The following is a 22,712-nucleotide window of genomic DNA, read 5'->3' as shown; positions in this document are numbered from 1 at the left end:
TGCTTATGGTTGTTGCCCTGTTGGTAGGTGAACCTTCGCCCCAGTCTGAGGTCCTGAGCGCTCTGGAGCAGGTTTTTATCAAGGATCTCTCTGTACTTTGCTCCATTCATCTTTCTCTCGATCCTGACTAGTCTCCCAGTCCCTGCCGCTGAAAAACATCCCCAAAACATGATGCTACCACCATCATGCTTCACCGTAGGGATGGTGCCAGGTTTCCTCCAGATGTGATGCTTGGCATTCAGGCCAAAGAGTTCAATCTTGGTTTCATCAGACCAGATAATCTTGTTTCTCATGGTCTGAGAATCTTTAGGTGCCTTTTGGCAAACTCCAAGTGGGCTGTCATGTGCCTTCTACTGAGGAGTGGCTTCCATCTGTTACTATAAAAGCCTGATTGTTGGAGTGCTGCAGAGATGGTTGTCCTTCTGGAAGGTTCTCCCATCTCCACAGAGGAAATCTGGAGCTCTGTCAGAGTCACCATCGGGTTCTTGGTCACCTCCCTGACCAAGGCCCTTCTGCCCTGATTGGTCAGTTTGGCCGGGCGGCCAGCTCTAGGAAGTCATGGTGGTTCCAAACTTCTTCCATTTAAGATTCATGGAGGCCACAATGTTCTTGGGGACCTTCAATGCTGCATATATACTGCTCAAAAAAATAAAGGGAACACTTAAACAACACAATGTAACTCCAACTCAATCACACTTCTGTGAAATCAAACTGTCCACTTAGGAAGCAACACTGATTGACAATAAATATTCACATGCTGTTGTGCAAATGGAATAGACAACAGGTGGAAATTATAGGCAATTAACAAGACACCCCCAATAAAGGAGTGGTTCTGCAGGTGGTAACCACAGACCACTTCTCAGTTCCTATGCTTCCTGGCTGATGTTTTGGTCACTTTTGAATGCTGGCGGTGCTTTCACTCTAGTGGTAGCATGAGACGGAGTCTACAACCCACACAAGTGGCTCAGGTAGTGCAGCTCATCCAGGATGGCACATCAATGCGAGCTGTGGCAAGAAGGTTTGCAGTGTCTGTCAGCGTAGTGTCCAGAGCATGGAGGCGCTACCAGGAGACAGGCCAGTACACCAGAAGACGTGGAGGAGGCTGTAGGAGGGCAACAACCCAGTAGCAGGACACCTACCTCCGCCTTTGTGCAAGGAGGACCAGGAGGAGCACTGCCAGAGCCCTGCAAAATGACCTCCAGCAGGCCACAAATGTGCATGTGTCTGCTCAAACGGTCAGAAACAGACTCCATGAGGGTGGTATGAGGGCCCGACGTCCACAGGTGGGGGTTGTGCTTACAGCCCAACACCGTGCAGGACGTTTGGCATTTGCCAGAGAACACTAAGATTGGCAAATTCGCCACTGGCGCCCTGTGCTCTTCACAGATGAAAGCAGGTTCACACTGAGCACATGTGACAGACGTGACAGTCTGGAGACGCCGTGGAGAACGTTCTGCTGCCTGCAACATCCTCCATCATGACCGGTTTGGCGGTGGGTCAGTCATGGTGTGGGGTGGCATTTCTTTGGGGGGCCGCACAGCCCTCCATGTGCTCGCCAGAGGTAGCCTGACTGCCATTAGGTACCGAGATGAGATCCTCAGACCCCTTGTGAGACCATATGCTGGTGCGGTTGGCCCTGGGTTCCTCCTAATGCAAGACAATGCTAGACCTCATGTGGCTGGAGTGTGTCAGCAGTTCCTGCGAGAGGAAGGCATTGATGCTATGGACTGGCCCGCCCGTTCCCCAGACCTGAATCCAATTGAGCACATCTGGGTCATCATGTCTCGCTCCATCCACCAACGCCACGTTGCACCACAGACTGTCCAGGAGTTGGCGGATACTTTAGTCCAGGTCTGGGAGGAGATCCCTCAGGAGACCATCCGCCACCTCATCAGACGCATGCCCAGGCGATGTAGAGAGGTCATACAGGCACGTGGAGGCCACACACACTACTGAGCCTCATTTTGACTTGTTTTAAGGACATTACATCAAAGTTGGATCAGCCTGTAGTGTGGTTTTCCACTTTAATTTTGAGTGTGACTCCAAATCCAGACCTCCATGGGTTGATAAATTGGATTTCCATTGATTATTTTTGTGTGATTTTGTTGTCAGCACATTCAACTATGTAAAGAAAAAAGTATTTAATAAGATTATTTGATTCATTCAGATCTAGGATGTGTTATTTTAGTGTTCCCTTTATTTTTTTGAGCAGTGTATTTTTTGGTACCCTTCCCCAGATCTGTTCCTCGACATAATCCTGTCTCGGAGCTCTACGGACAATTCCTTCAACCTCATGGATTGGTTTTTGCTCTGACATGCATTGTCATCTGTGACAGGTGTGTGCCTTTTCAAATCATGTCCAATCAATTGAATTTACCACATGTGGACTCCAATCAAGTTGTAGAAACATCTCAAGGATGATCAATGGAAACAGGATGCACCTGAACTCAGTTTAGAGACTCATAGCAATGGGTCTGAATGCTTATGTAAATAAGATATTTACATAAGTCATTTCTAAAAACCTGTTTTCGCTTTGTCATTATGGGGTATTGTGTGTTGATTGCTGAGAATTAAAAAAAAAAAGTAGAATTAGACTAATGTAACAAAATGTGGAAAAAGTCAAGGGGTCTGAATACTTTCCGAATGCATTGCATATACTGTATTCTAGTGATGGCTTATCTTATATAACTACTGCTGTACACACCTTTTCTATTCAAATACTGTCCATACTGTCTTTACACACACCCTTCACTTAGGGTGAGTTCAGAAAGAGTGGGACATCATATAAACTGGCACAGCTTAATCCTAAGGGTTTATTTCTTGGTCTTGGTTACTAAATCCTTGCTGAGAAACCACATGATCGAAATCACATCAATTCATTGGTGTGACCTCATCGAGGGGGTCAGAGCAAACTTGAAACGTTTTTTTTTCTGTTTTGATGTTAAGGTATAAAACTGTCATAAATAATGCACTGTGCCAAATGGTGATGTAAATGTTCATACTATGTACTGGTGCATCAAAATACATTAAAATGTTGCTAATATTATGTTTCCATTTTTTAATTCAGTCATTGTTTTTCAACCATAGCTAGCTAAAGTAAGACGGCATGGAGTAGCTAAAGTAAGACGGCATGGAGTAGCTAAAGTAGGACAGCATGGAGTAGCTAAAGTAGGACGGCATGGAGTAACTAAAGTAGGAAGCATGGAGTAGCTAAAGTAGGACGGCATGGAGTAGCTGAAGTAGGACAGCATGGAGTAGCTAAAGTAGGACGGCATGGAGTAGCTGAAGTAGGACAGCATGGAGTAGCTAAAGTAGGACGGCATGGAGTAGCTGAAGTAGGACGGCATGGAGTAGCTAAAGTAGGACGGCATGGAGTAGCTGAAGTAGGACGGCATGGAGTAGCTGAAGTAGGACGGCATGGAGTAGCTAAAGTGGGACGGCATGGAGTAGCTAAAGTGGGACAGCATGGAGTAGCTAAAGTGGGACAGCATGGAGTAGCTAAAGTGGGACAGCATGTAGTAGCTGAAGTGGGACAGCATGGAGTAGCTAAAGTGGGACAGCATGGAGTAGCTGAAATAGGACAGCATGGAGTAGCGGAAGTAGGACAGCATGGAGTAGCTAAAGTGGGACAGCATGGAGTAGCTAAAGTGGGACGGCATGGAGTAACTAAAGTGGGACGGCATGGAGTAGCTAAAGTGGGACGGCATGGAGTAACTAAAGTGGGACGGCATGGAGTAACTAAAGTGGGACGGCATGGAGTAGCTGAAGTGGGACGGCATGGAGTAGCTGAAGTGGGACAGCATGGAGTAGCTGAAGTGGGACAGCATGGAGTAGCTGAAGTGGGACAGTCTTATAGGCTTTTCCAATGGAGGAAAGAGATCCAGTTTACATTAGGGACCTCCTGTACTTATGCTAGACAGGGCTCTGGTGTTGTATAACTATATCCTGTTCATGTTTTCTTGTAGTACTGTTATTAGTTCTGCTATTTGAGTGAATTCAGAAAAAGTGTGACCCTTTTTGCATTTCCCTCTTCTGTAACCTCTTCAGACCTCTAGCCAACAAATTAGCCCAAAACATGATACATTTCTGAAATCCTCAGATGTCTCCTAATCACACAAAATGTAATTGTCATTGGGTTACAATTAACACTATAATAATGGGTTCTAGTTTACCTGACCTGCTGTCCCAGTCTACCAATAAAAACTGAAAATATGGTTTTGACTCAGCATACACAAATGTGTGTGTTATATCTCCGGTGAATATGATATTTTTTTTGTGTGTGTGTGTGATAAGGAAACGTCTTGAGGATTTCAGAAATGTATTATGTGGCGTTGGGATAATATGTTGGATATATGTCGAAAACGGTTACTGGAGACAGAAATGCAAAAAGTGTCCTCCCACCTATTCCAAATTCCCCCTGCATATAGGCCTACTGTATTTTTATATTCCAGACTCTGATCCGGAAGCTAAATTCCTGCAATTCTATCCATTTTGCCATGGGATTATGTATTGTGTATTTAAATTCTGTATTCTCCACATAGCTCCTTCTATTATTTCTACTACTGTAGCATTTTGGTTACATCGTTTATGCACACCACATATTTACTAATATACTAGATCTTTGACATAGAGTAGCTCACTGTAATATATCTACTGATGTACATTGTTGTGTTGGCTGTACATGGCATTCTTAGTATATCTTGTGTAAATTCATCAGGTGTATATCCTTATAGATTGCATTTGCATAACTGTTACAGAGCCATTTGGGTTAACTGGATTCATTCCGACATTTCAAGATTTATTTGTAATGTTTTATTATTTGTGGAGCCTACTTGTTTGACATTTTACTGCATTGTTAAGAGCTAGTAACATAAGCATTTCACTGCACCCACTATAACATCTGCTAAACTGTGTATGCGACCAATAAACAGTGCTTTGAGCGTTTAGATGACTTTACATTAATTACCGCGATGTTCAGCAGTGGCGGTTCTAGACCATTTCAACTGGGGGGCCAAGCTGGGCAGTTGTAATGTTAGAGGGACCAGTTACATTAGACGTTATTGTTGTCATATCGTTTTGCATGTGGTACGATACTGTTGTGTTCCGCCTAAAGCCGTCCCTCTAGAAATTGTGTGGGTTAAATTAGTGTTCCGCGTTGCCACTATCTAATAACGGATGTAAAAAAAGAACGATAGCAACAATTTTTTTGTTGTCATACTCCACATTTAGGGGGGCCACAAGGGGGTCCAAAATTGTTGTAACGGGGGCACTGCCCCCCCCCAGAACCGCTAGTGATGTTCAGCACTGCTTGTCTGGTCTCATCTCATCCTCCCCGAGAGCCAGAACTCCACTGACCTCGCCCTTTGAACCCGACGTTCGGCTTCACGTGCCAATTGCCGGATCAGCCACTTACTATCTGGTTGCATAGAAGTCAGTGACGTTTTAACTCTTGTCCCCATCTGCCCCTCCCCCCTCGGCTATGGGAGACCAGTGGTGACTTAATTCAGAATGCTATTCCAATTACGCGCGACTTTTGGTATAGCCTACATGTGCGCCAAATTATTTATACTTTTACTTCTACTTTTGATACTTAAGTATATTTTAGCAATTACATTTACTTTTGATACTTAAGTATATTTAAAACCAAATACTTTTAGACTTTTACTCAATAAGATTTTTACTGGTGGTAATTTTTCCACCACTGCTCAGTGGCATGTATTCATGGATGCCAAGGGAAACCAGCCTTCCCCACATATTTGACCACGCTCTCTGTGTATTCATCATTTTCCGTCATTTCGCAAGTGGCTGAATCTCACCGGCGAAATCATCCAAGAAAGGGAAACATCGTCCCTCTGTCTCAGTATGTGTAGCCCATGTATCTGATCCTATCTGTATCAAAATAGTATAACATATCTTTCCAATTTGGTCCTGCCGTACATACCTACACATACGCTACGGTCACAAGACGCAGGCTTCCTTACTGTCCCTAGAATTTCTAAGCAAACAGCTGGAGGCAGGATTTTCTCCTATAGAGCTCAATTTTTATGGAATTGTCTGCCTATCAATATGAGAGAAGCAGACTCGGTCTCGAACTTTAAGTCTTTATTGAAGACTCATCTCTTCAGTAGGTCCTATGATTGAGTGTAGTCTGGCCCAGGAGTGTGAAGGTGAACTGAAAGGCACTGGAGCAACGAACCGCCCTTGCTGTCTCTGCCTGGGCGGTTCCCCTCCCTCCACTGGGATTCTCTGCCTCAAACCCTATTACAGGGGCTGAGTCACTGGCTTACTGGTGCTCTTCAATGTCGTCCCTAGGAGGGTTGCGTCACTTGAGTGGGTTGAGTCACTGACGTGATCTTCCTGTCTGGGTTGGCGCCCCCCTCGGGTTTGTGCCGTGGGGGAGATCTTTGTGGGCTATACTCGGCCTTGTCTCAGGATAGTAAGTTGGTGGTTGAAGTTATCCCTCTAGTGGTGTGGGGGCTGTGCTTTGGCAAAGTGGGTGGGGTTATATCCTACCTGTTTGGCCCTGTCCGGGCGTATCGTCGGACGGGGCCACAGTGTCTCCTGACCCCTCCTGTCTCAATCTCCAGTATTTATGCTGCAATAGTTTATGTGTCGGGGGCTAAGGTCAGTCTGTTATATCTGGAGTATTTCTCCTGTCGTATCCGGTGTCCTGTGTGAAATTAAATATTCTCTCTCTCTCTCTCTTTCTTTCTCTCTCTCTCTCTCTCTCTCTGAGGACCTGAGCCCTAGGATTATGCCTCAGGACTTCCTGGCCTGATGACTCCTTGCTGTCCCCAGTCCACCTGGTCGTGCTGCTGCTCCAGTTTCAACTGTTCTGCCTGCGGCTATGGAACCCTGACCTGTTCACCGGACGTGCTACCTTGTCCCAGACCTGCTGTTTTCAACTCTCTAGAGACAGCAGGTGTTGTAGAGATACTCTGAATGATCGGCTATGAAAAGCCAACTGACATTTACTCCTGAGGTGCTGACCTGTTGCACCCTCTACAACCACTGTGATTATTATTATTTTGACCCTGCTGGTCATCTATGAACATTTGAACATCTTGACCATGTTCTGTTATAATCTCTACCCGGCACAGCCAGAAGAGGTCTGGCCACCCCTCATAGCCTGGTTCCTCTCTAGGTTTTTTCCTAAGTTCCGACCTTTCTAGGGAGTTTTTCCTAGCCACCGTGCTTCTACACCTGCATTGCTTGCTGTTTGGGGTTTTAGGCTGGGTTTTCTGTACAACACTTTGTGACATCAGCTGATGTAAGAAGGGCTTTATAAATACATTTAATTGATTGATTGATTGATTGATTGATTGATTGATTGATTGATTGATTGAACTTAGCTGGTTCATTGTCCATGCAAGGAAGTCAGGCTAGCAAGCATTTTAGCTATGTAGCCTATGACAACCAAAACAAAAACTGTACTGTGTGACAGAGCCATAGACTACCTTAAAAAAAACTAAAAAAACAACATCCTCTCTGGGCAGCTGTAAAAATAAAGTAAAAATATGTTTGATGTCTTCTGTGCCCATATGAATAACCCCTATGATGTAACTGGAATGATGAGATAGATGTTCTTCTTCTGTTTTTGTTTTATTATTTCACTGCCGTACTGTGTTTAACTGTGTTGGATCTTGTCCAGCCATCTTGTCTCAAGAGGACCACAATGGAAATAAGTCCCAGACTTTATTGTGTGTTATTCTCAATGATTTTATTCATGCGCACGTATGTCTTTTTCAAGTTTTATGTCTGCTTGTTTTTAAAATGGTCGAATTAATAAACTAAACTAAATAGACCGTTTTGCCAACATGAAAGAGAGGAGGATGGCATTGGCGTTCAACTAGTCTTCAAGTAGGGTGAGTCAACATTTATTGTTTTACATACACACAGAAATCAGTACCATGGACAGCCACAGGATATTTAGCATTATTGATTGGACTACATTTATTTAGGTATCTTTAAATTTGTTTTTAGTGTATTAAACTAAGCATATATAGCCTTGTTGATTTGATGTTTAAATGTTAAAGTCTAAATGGTGCTGGAATAGTGAAGGCAGTGTTCCTGTTGTCTTTGTGCTGACTTGGTAACTCAGTGGTTCTACATCAGTAGTTACTTAGTAAACTGTCGAAAGCACGAACTTGCTTGAACCTGCTGCAGGTGATAAAACTGATTGTATGCAATATTTGCTTTGTGGACTTCACTAGACAGCTGTTGCGATCCTATTTTATGATGAAACAAACGTATGTGTTGGTGAATTTATTCCGCCAATGTGTGACGTCTTTTTGCTGTCACAGCCTTACTGAATATCGCCGTGGGGTATGAACGAATGGGTTATAGAGCAAACAACGCAATTATCACAACATAGGTTGTAATATGGCTTTTTTACTGGCTTGGCTGCCTCACTGATTTTATCCACACACAGCTACTGATAGGCCTACATTCAAGTCACCAAATAATGTCTAAAGTCCAAACCCTTAAAATAAGTTACTTTTAGACTACTATTTGTTTATAATTGTATGTATTTAGATGGCCTCTTGCAGGGGTCCCAAACTACATTCAGCTGCCGGACGATTTTTTTCTTGAGCGGATGGTTGGGGGGCCGGAACATAATTACAAATAATATTGTACACTGTAATTGACCACAAGTCCAAACATATATAATATTTGACCAAAACAAACCTTGATTACATTGGAATACGATCTAATGTGTCTCTCTATTACACGTGGGAATACTTGAAAATCACTTGGAGCTGATTTCCTGGTGTTTTTACAGTCTTTAATGTCCAACAATGAAAACTCAGCTAAATAAAATCCCCCCGTGTGCTGCCAGTTGGGGAACCCTGGGCCCTATTGTTTTTCTAGGTTAGCCTATATTGTTTTTTAGTCGTTTACGCACTGATAGTTGGTAATGTAAATAGCCTTAATCACACCATTATTATAGAGAGAAGAGTAAAAGTGTTTATTGGGGGCCGGAAACAAAATGCGGATGTGTGTGTGTCAGCCAAGTGCTCTCGTGTGCCTAAACGTCATCTGTGACTCTTCCTCCCAGTTATTTTCTATTTCACTCCTAGTCTCACCCCTCTCGCGGCCCGTTCTCCAGACGCAGCAGCTCGGCTGGTCTACGCCTATTCCCGGCCAACCACCCTATCCCCCAGAGAGAAGAGAAAGAATACGTGGGACACAACGAAAGATAAAGTATCCTAGCTTGTAGTTTAGATTTATCCAGGACAATCAGAGCGGATATCAATCGACACAGAAAGAAACCCAGCCTTTACTCGTCTCGCGGTCTCTCAACTTCTCCCACCTACTCTTTCTTTTTATCTCAATCCTTCTTTCTATTAAAATAGTTTTTGACTGGATGGAAAGATGTGGATAAACGGCGGAAGTGGTCAGGTCGGACCCTAATCTAAAACAACGACACACCCGGGCCGTCACGAGCGCAGCAGGCAGATTATACTCAACAGGACGGAGCTATACTTTCTCCGGTTGGACTGATTTTCTGCTCACCCGTCGAACTTTCTGAAAATTGCATATAGGCTACCGCTGTCTGTTCTGTGTGCTCTAACCCAAAGTCTAATACATCGCCTTGGACCTCAGTGAGAGGGGATTGGGACCAAAGTAAGTACCGTTATCTCAATCACATCAATAGGACTGTTATTGTGATATAAACTGAATAACGGTTTCGTCTGAATATGCAGTGTTTCTACAATAGCCAGCACTCTCCTCTGTTGTCTGTTCAAGTGTTGAAGGTTTTCAACCTAATCCTACCCGTAACTCTAACTTTAACCACACGGCTAACCTTGTGCCTAACATGAAATTACAAACAAGGGCTTCATTTTTTCATTAATTTTTACAATAGCCAATTTTGACTTTGTGGCTGCGCTAACCTTTCGGTTATCTAGGCATGCAGCCCCCAATGAAGCGCGATCACTTGGACTCGCGTCATTACGCAAGCCACGTACGTTTATCCTATGATTAAGGAACGCCGTTTGGGTCTTTGCGTGTCAAAAAAGATACACTATTTGATGTGTCAAATAAGCTTGTTGGACTTGAATATGACAGCACGTCACATACTAATTTAACGCGTTCATACATCTTTTACGTAGGTATTACATTGATTACACTATCACTCGTATGTCATATGTCACAACGATTCATCGATACGTATGCTATGATGCTGGTAAAGTTGTCTCGCGCACCTACAACGCTGGTCATAAAAAAAGCTGGATGCAAAAAATGTTCTTCCCCAAAAACATAGCAAAACGACATCATCTGTTTCAGTAGCTGTAGTTAGACAATTAACTATATAGCTAGGTGTCATAATTTAAAAGAAACCTAATTTATAATGGTTGTTATTTGATTAATGGTGGTCGGACCCATCTATGTGAAGCTAGCCACAATAAGGATTAGCCACAATAGTGGACTTTGCGGTTGGCCTTCAAAATAAAAGTGACGCAAATCGCTGTCAATTATGCCATAATTAAATAGATCATGCTAAACGAGTTTGGGATGTTGTTATATAAAATCCCCCCCCCCCCCCAAATTTGTTCATTTGAAAAAAAGATGTTGAAATTACACTGGATATATTAGACTTTAGCATTGCATTGGGGGCATACTTATTTCACTGTACAGCCATATCTATGGATTGTGGATCAATGACATGGGGTATCAGTCTACTCAGTGACACCCAGAGAACATTAGTGTCATAGCTCTTATTGTGGGACTCTGAAACATCTGTGAATTGAACCACATTTATAGTCAACCTACTATGTGTTTATGTGTAACTCTGTGTTGTTGTATTTGTCGCACTGCTTTGCTTTATCTTGGCCAGGTAGCAGTTGTAAATGAGAACTTGTTCTCAACTGGTCTACCTGGTTAAATAAAGGTACAAAAATAAAATTTTCACAGAGCTGCAATGCTAATATTTGCGTCTTCACAGTTGTGCTCTGTGGGTGTCACCGAGTAGACTGATACCCCATTTCATTGCTTCACATTCCAACTTTGTTTAACATGATCTAGTCTAAATATGGCATGATTCCACCAGTAACCGTCTGCATCACTTTCAAATAGGTACTTTTATTTTGAAGGCAAACCGCAAATTCCACTAGTGTGCCTAATCCTTATTATGGCTAGCTTCACAACACATCGTTCCAGTCAAGCCTCACTCCTCTGTCAGCAAATCAAATGTTATTTGTCACATGCGCTGAATACAACAGGTGTAGACCTTACAGTGAAATGCTTACTTTCAAGCCCTTAACCAACAGTGCAGTTTTAAGAAAATCCCCCAAAAAGTAAGAGCAGCAGTAAACAAAGAGCAGTCGAGGTAATTGAGGTATTTATGTGCATGTAGGGAGAGTTATTAAAGTGGCTATGCATAGATAATAACAGAGAGTAGCAGCGGGGGGGATTAGCACTGATCTGATAGAAGTGGACAGGACAGCTGGACCTCTGATGAAGCTAGCTGGCTGCTTATAACGTTAGCTTTGGCCAACAGAGTTAAGTAGCTGGCTAGCTATTTATTTCCATGAACTGAAGTTCAATTTCAATAGGCGAACAATAAGTGGCTACCTAGCTAATACTTATTCGCAAGGATTCCTAAATCATTGCTAAGAATAATGAAAATGACTGCAGTTTCGACTGGTCATTGTTTTCAGGCTGCTTGTATTGGTGCTAGCTAGGTACCAAGCTAAAGCTAGCTAGGTACCCTAGAAGTTGTGGTTGAACAAATATTGCCTTATAATTAAAGCGGTATTGTAAACATATCGTTCGTGGCCGGCGTGTGCTTGTTTGCAGACTTTTTATGTACAGCTGACAGTGCTACTGATACTAGTGGTGGCGCTTGGTTTACACGTGCAAATTCAGCGCACACAACATTCTATAATAGAATTGTGTTATTTGACGTGTCAAATTAAAAGCTTATTTAATGTGTCAAATAGTGTTATTTGACGTGTATCTTTTTTTGACACGCAAAGACCCAAACGGTGTTCCATATATGATGAGACAATTGTGAACTCGGAAAAATATGAAGTCAAATCGTGACGTCAGTAATCTTCAGGTCAAAAGGTCTGAGTTCTAGAAAGAGGTCTGAGTTGGGTTATTTTTCAGAGTGGGAGCTTGTTTTCTTTCTCCGAGTTATCAGTTGTTTTGAACGCTTGTTTTTTTTCGAGTTATCAGATGTTTTGAACACGGTATATAGCCTATTGTGTTTTGCTCCTTCTGACAAATTGTAAAATAAAAAAGCTTAGAAGGTACAATATGCAGAAATCGCTCAGCCATTTCCTGGTTGCTAAAATTCTAATACTTCACCTAATTTCAGTTTGTGACAAAACAAGTGTAGATAATCATTGCACAATCCAAACCACTGTGAAATAAATATATTTTCAATAAGCCAAAATATTGAATTTTCAGCTGTTTGAAGCAGGTGTACAAAGGCGAAGCTAAAAGGGGTTAAAAACGAAACGTAGGAATGGGAAGCATATGGAGTGGCATGTAGCAATGAATAAGATCAAATTAATTAGCTTAAACCTCATATTTACTCTTAATAACTTTTATTTTATACTATATCTTAAACTTTTGACTGTCGGAAATGCTTCCTTATTAAAAAGAACAGGTAAAAAGTGAGGTGCTCACACAGACAGCATGATGTCACACAGACAGCATGATGTCACACAGACAGCATGATGTCACACAGACAGCATGATGTCACACAGACAGCATGATGTCACACAGACAGCATGATGTCACACAGACAGCATGACGTCACTGATCTTAAACACACTGATGGATCAATAGCTGACTGTTAACACATCAAATCCATCTATCCATTAGGCTTTACTCCTTCAATCATTTTTTTATGTGTACATTTTATTGCATGTCTGTCTGTGTGTGGCCCTCTAATTTCAGTAAAGTGCTCTTTTACAGGGTCACAGCAAGGAGAAGGAGAGGGAGACAGACAGAACAGAATATTGCCGTTTAAAAATGTCTCAGGCATGACCTGCATTAAAGTTAATTTGCAGTCATAATAATATAACATCAGTGTGTGTTTGTGACTGGTGAGGATACAGAGGGTCACGCTCTGGATCTCTAAACCTTGTAATCCGAGGTCATGAAATCCCATTTTCAGTTTGAGATTAACTAAACCAGAATGTGGACTTTAGTCTGGTTATGGATTGTATTACTTTATGTTGAAATTACACTGACTCTAAATCATTTAACCTGACATAATTTAGACCCGCTGTTGGACAAAGTCTATCATCTTCAAGAGATTTTATCTCAGTAGGCCAAATCCTAACTTGAGGTCTGCCTGTCACACAAACCTCCCATTGACTGGAAGCATGATTTACAACATGGAAGTCTCAGTTATGAACACTGATCTCAAATTACAATTAAGGTCACTGAAACTAGACAGGTCTCTCTCTCATATATATATATATATATATATATAGAGTGCTTGTTGGTCTATCAGAGGAAACCGTCTATTCATGGTGAGTCATAACGCATATCATACATCCTCTGGCACACAGAGACAACCAGGATAGAGTAGAGCAGAGTAGAGAAGTATATTGCTCAACACTTCTCTACTCTACTCTATCCTGGTTGTCTCTGTGTGCCAGAGGATGTATGATATGCGTTATGACTCACCATGAATTGACGGTTTCCTCTGACAGACCAACAAGCACTCTCTCTCTCTCTCTCTCTCTCTCTCTCTCTCTCTCTCTCTCTCTCTCATCCCCCCCTATCCCTCTGCCCCCCAGGGGTTGAGAAACTCTGTTAGTGTTAGTCTGCTTTGACTTCTCACATTCTCCTGTCAGACAGTGCCACAGAAACAGAGGGAGGAAGAGAGATAGCACTTCCACACTCCCACCCAATCAGAGAGGCATCCTCCGTCTGATTGGCTCAGAAAAATGGCCAGAGTCCGGTCACATGATCCTGTCAGCCAATCGGAAGGGGAGTTGGGCTTCTGTCAGGAAAAGTGCTGTAGCAGGCTGGATCCTCTGGCTGACCTGAAAAATTATTTTTCTTTGATCTGTTGCGATGCGCACACACACACACACACACACACACACACACACACACACACTGACGCTCTTAGACTCAAGAACACTGGTATTGACTGAAATGTCACCACCATGTTTCTAATGTTTATCTAAATTAAATCTATGATTCCTCCCATGGAGAGATCTCTAGACCATACTGAAACCCCCAGTTAGGCCTACTCTACTCGGCTGCTTTAGGTCCACATAATATTGTGAGTTGGGACCAGTGGTTATTACACAGGGAAGTGAGTCCGGCCTTTATTGCTTCTCTGCTGTGTGTGATGTGTTATGATTACCTTTGGACTGCTCTGTGGCTCTGTTTTGTAGCAGGGAAGATCCCTGTATCTGTGCTGTTGTGGTTAACTCTGCCTAGAAGACTCACCGATACAAGAATCAACTGCCTAAAACACAGTGGACAGAGGCATTTCTATATCTACAATGTATGTTGCTTTTAAGAATTGTCTGTGAGAATGAAAATGTCTAGGGCATTTGTAATTCTTCTTAGGAGTGTGCGGTAGTTGTAAGCAGTGTACTGTACCCTACCCTCTTTGTTCTGTGTACATCTGCTCGTTCGTGTTGTGATCTTCAACAGCATTTTACAGAGTTCCTTTCTACATTTCTGGAAGAGCAGGCAATCTGAGAGATGTGCCCTAAAGGCATGGAAAGTACAAGAGTTCAATATCTCTGCTAGTGTGCTCACAGAAAGTCAACAGGGTTATTCACCTGTCCACCCCCCCCCTCCTCCCCCCTCCTGTCTTTGTTGTGGAGGTGTCGGTTTCCCAGTGAATACATGGACCCTCCCTCCCTTCTTCCCTGCCTCTGAGTTCAGCAGGATAATGTTGTATCAGTAATCTCATGATGCTATGCTGCAGAGAAGTGACGGGTGAAACAAAAGCACTAATGCTGTCTCAATAGCAGCAGCAACCCCCCAGGACTCAGTGTCATCAACCTTGCAGCGTTTCTACAACAGGGTGCAGGGTTGTGCAAAAACCTGCATCCTATAGCCCACGTTTGAGAAACTACTTTTGACACATCAACATGTGTCTATCTCACCACTTCTTGTTTTTAACATAATCTGCACTGATCTCAATAGACTGGATAGGTGGAAGCTTTATAGCAGAGGTCCAGCTGTCCTGTCCGCTTCTATCAGATCAGTGCTGACAGAGGAGATGAGATGACGAGAGGAAGGCATTTTAGAGTATTGAGGTACACCCCTGATGAAGGACAGGAGATGAGGAGGGGAAGACGATTGAGATGCACTCTGAGTTGTGACAGGAAATGTGTCTGGTGTTGATGAGTAACCTGCTATGATGTGGAATTAACTGAACAACGACAGTGTCTCAGGGGAGAGTGTGTGTGAGAAATGAAGGCTTCTGTAGCCATAACTTAGTGTTGTAACTTCATTTACCGTCTTGTTAGTGTGACTGGTCTATGGGGATCCACGCCTTCTTAACCTATGCTATCCAAAGCTAGCCTAGCGTTAGCTAACATTTTTATTGAAGCTCAAAAGGTCAGTTCTGTATTAGCCGGAAGCTCCTATCCATTTCATATTAACCAATGTGAAAAGCCCAGTTCATCTCAGTGTATGCTACCGTTGGGTGTCAGCGGCACTCCCTTCCCTGGCTGTATATCAGTCTTTAATGTGTGTGTAAATCCAGCTGCATAGTTGAAAGAGAGCCAGGCCTGCTCTGTGTCTGGGAGTGATGTTAGGCAGGGAAGGAAGGAAGGAGGGAGGGAGGCAGGCAGCGAGATAGGCATGGAGGGAGGCCTCGCTCTGCCTCTCAGATCTTCCGTCAGCTGGGGAGGGAACCAACGCAATGAGGCAAGTCCTGGAGGGATCAGGGAGGGGGAGTGGATAGGGGAGGGGTTTGGGGGCTGAGGAGAATCGGGGGAGTGAGTAGGGTAGGGTGTAGGGGGGTGGCGTCAGAGAGGATTTAGGGTAGTGGTTTGGAGAGTGGGTGGGGTTTAAAGAGTGGTGCTGGGTTTAGGGTGCAGGGTTTAGGGTTGAGTGGTGTGTGGGAGGACATTCTGACTCAACACAGATGGGTGATTCACAACAAAAAATTCAGCCATGACTCATACTGTCCCCCACTCAGCTCCTGTCCCCATCCTACCACACCCAAATCACAGTCAAAGTAAAGCTTCTCTCTACTTTTCTCTCTCTGAAACCACGAAGCGCCTGTCATAAATCAGGAAGCCAAGTGTTTGTTTCTTGGGCTTCAGGAATGTAACTGAAGAAGTGCCTCAGGCCTTGAAAAAGAAGAAAAGAACTGATTGAAAGTAAGGTGATATCATCTTGCAACGTGGTCTCAGAGCATTTTGTATTATTTTGTACGTAAATCCAAAACACTCCATTTATACTGAACAAAAATATAAAAACGCAACATGCAACAATTTCAAAGATTTTACAGTTCATATAAGGAACTTGTCAACTTAAGTAAATTTATTAAGCCCTAAAATATGGATTTCACATGACTGGGAATACAGATATGCATCTGTTGGTCACAGATACCTTAAAAAAAAAAAGTAAGGGTGTGGATCAGAAAACCAGTCATTATCTGGTGTGACCACCATTTGCCTCATGCAGCATGACACATCTCCTGATCAGGCTGTTAACTGTGGCCTGTGGAATGTCCCAGTCCTCTTCAATGGCTGTGAGAAGTTGCTTCATATTGGCGGGAACTGGAACACGCTGTCAAACACGTCCATCCAGAGCATCCCAAACATGCTCAATTGGTGACATGTCTGGTGAGTATGCAGGCCATGGAAGAACTGCGACATTTTTAGCTTCCAGGAATTGTGAATAGATCCTTGCGACATAGGGCTGTGCATTATCGTGCTGAAACATGAGGTGATGGCGGCAGATTAAAGGCACAACAATGGATCTCAGGATCTCATCACGGTATCTCTGTGCATTCAAATTGCCATCGATAAAATGCAATTGTGTTTGTTGTCCGTAGCATATGCCTGCCCATGCCATAACCCCACCGCCAGTATGGGTCTTTCTGTTCACAATGTTGACATCAGCAAACCGCTCGCCTACATGACGCTATACACATGGTCTGCTGTTGTGAGGCCGGTTGGACGCCTTGCCAAATTCTCTAAAACGACGTTGGAGGCAACTTATGGTAGAGAAATTAACATTACATTCTCTGACAACAGCTCTGGTGGACATTCCTGCAGTCATCATGCCAATTGCACACTCTCTGAAAATGTGAGACATCTGTGGCACTGTGTTGTTTGACAAAACTGCACATTTTAGAGTGGCCTTTTATTGTCCCCAGCACAAGGTGCACTAGTGTAATGATCATGCTTTTTAATCAGCTTCTTGATATGCCACCCCTGTCAGGTGGATGGATTATCTTGGCAAAGGAGAAATGCTCATTAACATTAGCTAGGTGGCTAATGCTAACGTTAGCTAGCTCTAGGGGTTAGGGTTAAGGTTAGGTTTAGGGGAGAGTTGGCTAAAAGGGTTAGGGGAAGGGTTAGCTAACATGCTACATAAACTCTGCAAAAAAAGAAACGTCCCTTTTTCAGGACCCTGTCTTTCAAATATAATTCATAAAAATCCAAATAACTTCACAGCTCTTCATTGTGAAGGGTTCAAACACTGTTTCCCATGCTTGTTCAATGAACAATAAACAATTAATGAACATGCACCTGTAGAACGGTCGTTAAGACAAGCTTACAGACGGTAGGCAATTAAGGTCACAGTTATGAAAACTTAGGACACTAAAGAGGCCATTCTACTGACTCTGAAAAACACCAAAATAACTGCTCATCTGCGTGAACGTGCCTTAGGCATGCTGCAAGGAGGCGCATGAGGACAGCAGATGTTGCCAGGGTAAATAAATTGCAATGTCTGTACTGTGAGACTCCTAAGACATCGCTACAGGGAGACAGGACGGACAGCTGATCGTCCTCGCAGTGGCAGTCCACGTGTAACAACACCTGCACAGAATCGGTACATCTGAACATCACACCTGCGGGACAGGTACAGGATTGCAACAACAACTGCCCGAGTTACACCAGGAACGCACAATCCCTCCATCAGTGCTCAGACTGTCGCAATAGGCTGAGAGAGGCTGGACTGAGGGCTTGTAGGCCTGTTGTAAGGCAGGTCGTCACCAGACATCACCGGCAACAACGTCGCCTATAGGCACAAACCCACCGTCACTGGACCAGACAGGACTGACAGAAACACTGAGGCCTGTACTCTGAGCGGGATCAATTTGGAGGTGGAGGGTGGTCTGGGGCGGTGAGCATCATCGGACTGAGCTTGTCGTCATTGCAGGAAATCTCAACGCTGTGCGTTACAGGGAAGACATCCTCCTCCCTCATGTGGTACCCTTCCTGCAGGCTCATCCTGACATGACCCTCCAGAATGACAATGCCACCAGCCATACTGCTCATTCTGTGTGTGATTTCCAGGAATGTCAGTGGTCTGCCATGGCCAGCGAAGAGCCCGGATCTCAATCCCATTGAGCACATCTGCGACCTGTTGGATCGGAGGGTGAGGGCCAGGGCCATTCCCCCCAGAATTGTCTGGGAACTTGCAGGTGCCTTGGTGGAATAGTGGGGTAACATCTCACAGCAAGAACTGGCAAATCTGGTGCAGTCCATGAGGAGGAGATACACTGCAGTACTTAATGCAGCTGGTGGCCACCCCAGATACTGACTGTTACTTTTGATTTTGACCCCCCCTTTGTTCAGGGACACATTATTGCAATTTCTGTTAGTCACATGTCACATCTCAGTTGTTGAATCTTGTTATGTTCATACAAATATTTACACATGTTAAGTTTGCTGAAAATAAACACAGTTGACAGTGAGAGGACGTTTCTTTTTTTGCTGGGTTTAGTTGCAACGTAGCAAAAAAGTAGTTGCAAAGTTGGCAATTAACTAAAATGCTAAAGTTGTCTGATGAGATTCAAACATGCAACCTCATATCATACTCATTTGAGTGTTCCGGATTTATGTTTACTATGTTACGTCTAGTCTATGAGACCAGACTGGGATATCAGTGAACAACAAATGTTGTGGTAACAGCTATGAAGGCGCCAGTACAATGAGGAGCTTACTCAGTTGTTCAAAAGCACATATGAGACCGAGAGCCTAATGCTTCATAGGGAGTTTTTTAACGAGTTTTAGTTTTGAAAACGATCTCTCCGCAAAGCGACAGTTACAGGGATGGTAAAAACATCTTGATTGCCATAGCAACATCAGGGGAACTGGGTAGAAGAGTTGTTCATCAAATAAAGCAGTTCTGCAACATCTTTAATTGAGCCTCTCATTCTCCTTAATTGCCGGCCTCAACAGCTTACGGAAAGAGATTAACTGTAGCCTGTTGAAAGCTCTGGGGACAGGTCGTCTGGATACTTAAGTCAATAAATTGGCAGATGTAAACAGATTATCATCTTTAGCGGCCAACAGTTCTTGAGGGCTTGAACAAAAAAAGCTGTTTGCTATTTCGTTCATACTGGTGAACCGGCATTTGAGTTGTGGGGTTGCAATATCAACAGTGCCTTATCTCAGGTATACCTTGGCACACATCATTCGAGACTGTTTAAATTGTGTGCAGCGCAATGGACATATAATGTCACAGGAAAGACTGTCTGGGTTGGCAATACTCCCGCAACCTGGACCTACAGGCCGCGGTGAAAAAATGTGCACACAAGAAAGCAAGGCGACAGTCACAAATACTGTAGCTACTATAGGCCTCTACATAGAACAAAAAGAGAGACACAAGCACAGACACAGAGAGAATATTTTCAAAGAGAAAGAAAGACAAAAAGAGACACAGAGACAGAAGGTGCAAGGAGGACTTCAGACCAGGGGAGTCTCTCAAATTGGATTTAATTTAATTTACCTTGAATATTGCAGCCCATTTGTGTAAGCTATTAGCCAGACAAAACCCGCTTAGTTCAACAATAGGCTAAATAGTGGCTGAATTAATCCTCAAGCCGACTACTTTTTTCCATGTTGTTAGGCTATTTGATGTAATTTTTATAAAAAGTTTATGAATAACAGCTAAATAGTAGCTAAATACGGTATATAGTGTAGCTATAGATACTAGGCTACACTGCATAATGAAGCAATCCCTAGTAAGTTAGTGTTTTGAAGGTGGACTGACTGTATTATTTGGCATTAATACACTGGAAACGGTGTTTCGCCAGTGCTGGCTGTATATAGGCATTGCTATGACATGTCCATGTGGCCATGTCCAAATGGTGGATAAATGAAGAAGTGATTTATGTTCAATTGTACTTCCCATCTGTCGGCCACTGGGCCTTTCCTACACCTGTTGTATTGATAGTATGTGGACCACTAGTTAGGAGTCTGCAGGTCTCTGTCCTAAATGTTGTGTTGATAGTATGTGGACCACTAGTTAGGAGTCTGCAGGTCTCTGTCCTAAATGTTGTGTTGATAGTATGTGGACCACTAGTTAGGAGTCTGCCGGTCTCTGTCCTAAATGTTGTGTCGATAGTATGTGGACCACTAGTTAGGAGTCTGCAGGTCTCTGTCCTAAATGTTATATTGATAGTATGTGGACCACTAGTTAGGAGTCTGCAGGTCTCTGTCCTAAATGTTGTGTTGATAGTATGTGGACCACTAGTTAGGAGTCTGCAGGTCTCTGTCCTAAATGTTGTGTTGATAGTATGTGGACCACTAGTTAGGAGTCTGCAGGTCTCTGTCCTAAATGTTGTGTTGATAGTATGTGGACCACTAGTTAGGAGTCTGCAGGTCTCTGTCCTAAATGTTGTGTTGATAGTATGTGGACCACTAGTTAGGAGTCTGCAGGTCTCTGTCCTAAATGTTGTGTTGATAGTATGTGGACCACTAGTTAGGAGGAGTCTGCAGGTCTCTGTCCTAAATGTTGTGTTGATAGTATGTGGACCACTAGTTAGGAGTCTGCAGGTCTCTGTCCTAAATGTTGTGTTGATAGTATGTGGACCACTAGTTAGTAGTCTGCAGGTCTCTGTCCTAAATGTTGTATTGATAGTATGTGGACCACTAGTTAGGAGGAGTCTGCAGGTCTCTGTCCTAAATGTTGTGTTGATAGTATGTGGACCACTAGTTAGGAGTCTGCAGGTCTCTGTCCTAAATGTTGTGTTGATAGTATGTGGACCACTAGTTAGGAGTCTGCAGGTCTCTGTCCTAAATGTTGTATTGATAGTATGTGGACCACTAGTTAGGAGTCTGCAGGTCTCTGTCCTAAATGTTGTATTGATAGTATGTGGACCACTAGTTAGGAGTCTGCAGGTCTCTGTCCTAAATGTTGTGTTGATAGTATGTGGACCACTAGTTAGGAGTCTGCAGGTCTCTGTCCTAAATGTTGTGTTGATAGTATGTGGACCACTAGTTAGGAGTCTGCAGGTCTCTGTCCTAAATGTTGTGTTGATAGTATGTGGACCACTAGTTAGGAGTCTGCAGGTCTCTGTCCTAAATGTTGTGTTGATAGTATGTGGACCACTAGTTAGGAGGAGTCTGCAGGTCTCTGTCCTAAATGTTGTGTTGATAGTATGTGGACCACTAGTTAGGAGTCTGCAGGTCTCTGTCCTAAATGTTGTGTTGATAGTATGTGGACCACTAGTTAGGAGTCTGCAGGTCTCTGTCCTAAATGTTGTGTTGATAGTATGTGGACCACTAGTTAGGAGTCTGCAGGTCTCTGTCCTAAATGTTGTGTTGATAGTATGTGGACCACTAGTTAGGAGTCTGCAGGTCTCTGTCCTAAATGTTGTGTTGATAGTATGTGGACCACTAGTTAGGAGTCTGCAGGTCTCTGTCCTAAATGTTGTATTGATAGTATGTGGACCACTAGTTAGGAGTCTGCAGGTCTCTGTCCTAAATGTTGTGTTGATAGTATGTGGACCACTAGTTAGGAGTCTGCAGGTCTCTGTCCTAAATGTTGTGTTGATAGTATGTGGACCACTAGTTAGGAGTCTGCAGGTCTCTGTCCTAAATGTTGTATTGATAGTATGTGGACCACTAGTTAGGAGTCTGCAGGTCTCTGTCCTAAATGTTGTATTGATAGTATGTGGACCACTAGTTAGGAGTCTGCAGGTCTCTGTCCTAAATGTTGTGTTGATAGTATGTGGACCACTAGTTAGGAGTCTGCAGGTCTCTGTCCTAAATGTTGTGTTGATAGTATGTGGACCACTAGTTAGGAGTCTGCAGGTCTCTGTCCTAAATGTTGTGTTGATAGTATGTGGACCACTAGTTAGGAGGGTCTGCAGGTCTCTGTCCTAAATGTTGTGTTGATAGTATGTGGACCACTAGTTAGGAGGAGTCTGCAGGTCTCTGTCCTAAATGTTGTGTTGATAGTATGTGGACCACTAGTTAGGAGTCTGCAGGTCTCTGTCCTAAATGTTGTGTTGATAGTATGTGGACCACTAGTTAGGAGTCTGCAGGTCTCTGTCCTAAATGTTGTGTTGATAGTATGTGGACCACTAGTTAGGAGTCTGCAGGTCTCTGTCCTAAATGTTGTGTTGATAGTATGTGGACCACTAGTTAGGAGTCTGCAGGTCTCTGTCCTAAATGTTGTGTTGATAGTATGTGGACCACTAGTTAGGAGTCTGCAGGTCTCTGTCCTAAATGTTGTGTTGATAGTATGTGGACCACTAGTTAGGAGTCTGCAGGTCTCTGTCCTAAATGTTGTGTTGATAG

At 43.4% G+C, this 22,712-nt stretch overlaps 1 protein-coding gene across 1 annotated transcript in view; it reads left to right on the top strand.

Annotated features, from left to right (window-relative positions):
• Positions 1-9,056: 9,056 nt before the first annotated feature.
• Positions 9,057-22,712, top strand: part of LOC106605813 (ceramide synthase 2) — a 128,795-nt gene continuing 115,139 nt past the window's right edge. The window contains exon 1 of the mRNA XM_082960583.1: positions 9,057-9,627. The gene's annotated coding sequence lies outside the window, so the exon portion shown is untranslated. The remainder of the gene's footprint in view (positions 9,628-22,712) is intronic.

The sequence above is a fragment of the Salmo salar genome, chromosome 02 (assembly GCF_965601325.2).
Source record: "Salmo salar chromosome 02, fSalSal1, whole genome shotgun sequence".
Classification (NCBI taxonomy): domain Eukaryota; kingdom Metazoa; phylum Chordata; class Actinopteri; order Salmoniformes; family Salmonidae; genus Salmo; species Salmo salar.
This window is presented reverse-complemented; position numbering and strand designations above follow the sequence as displayed.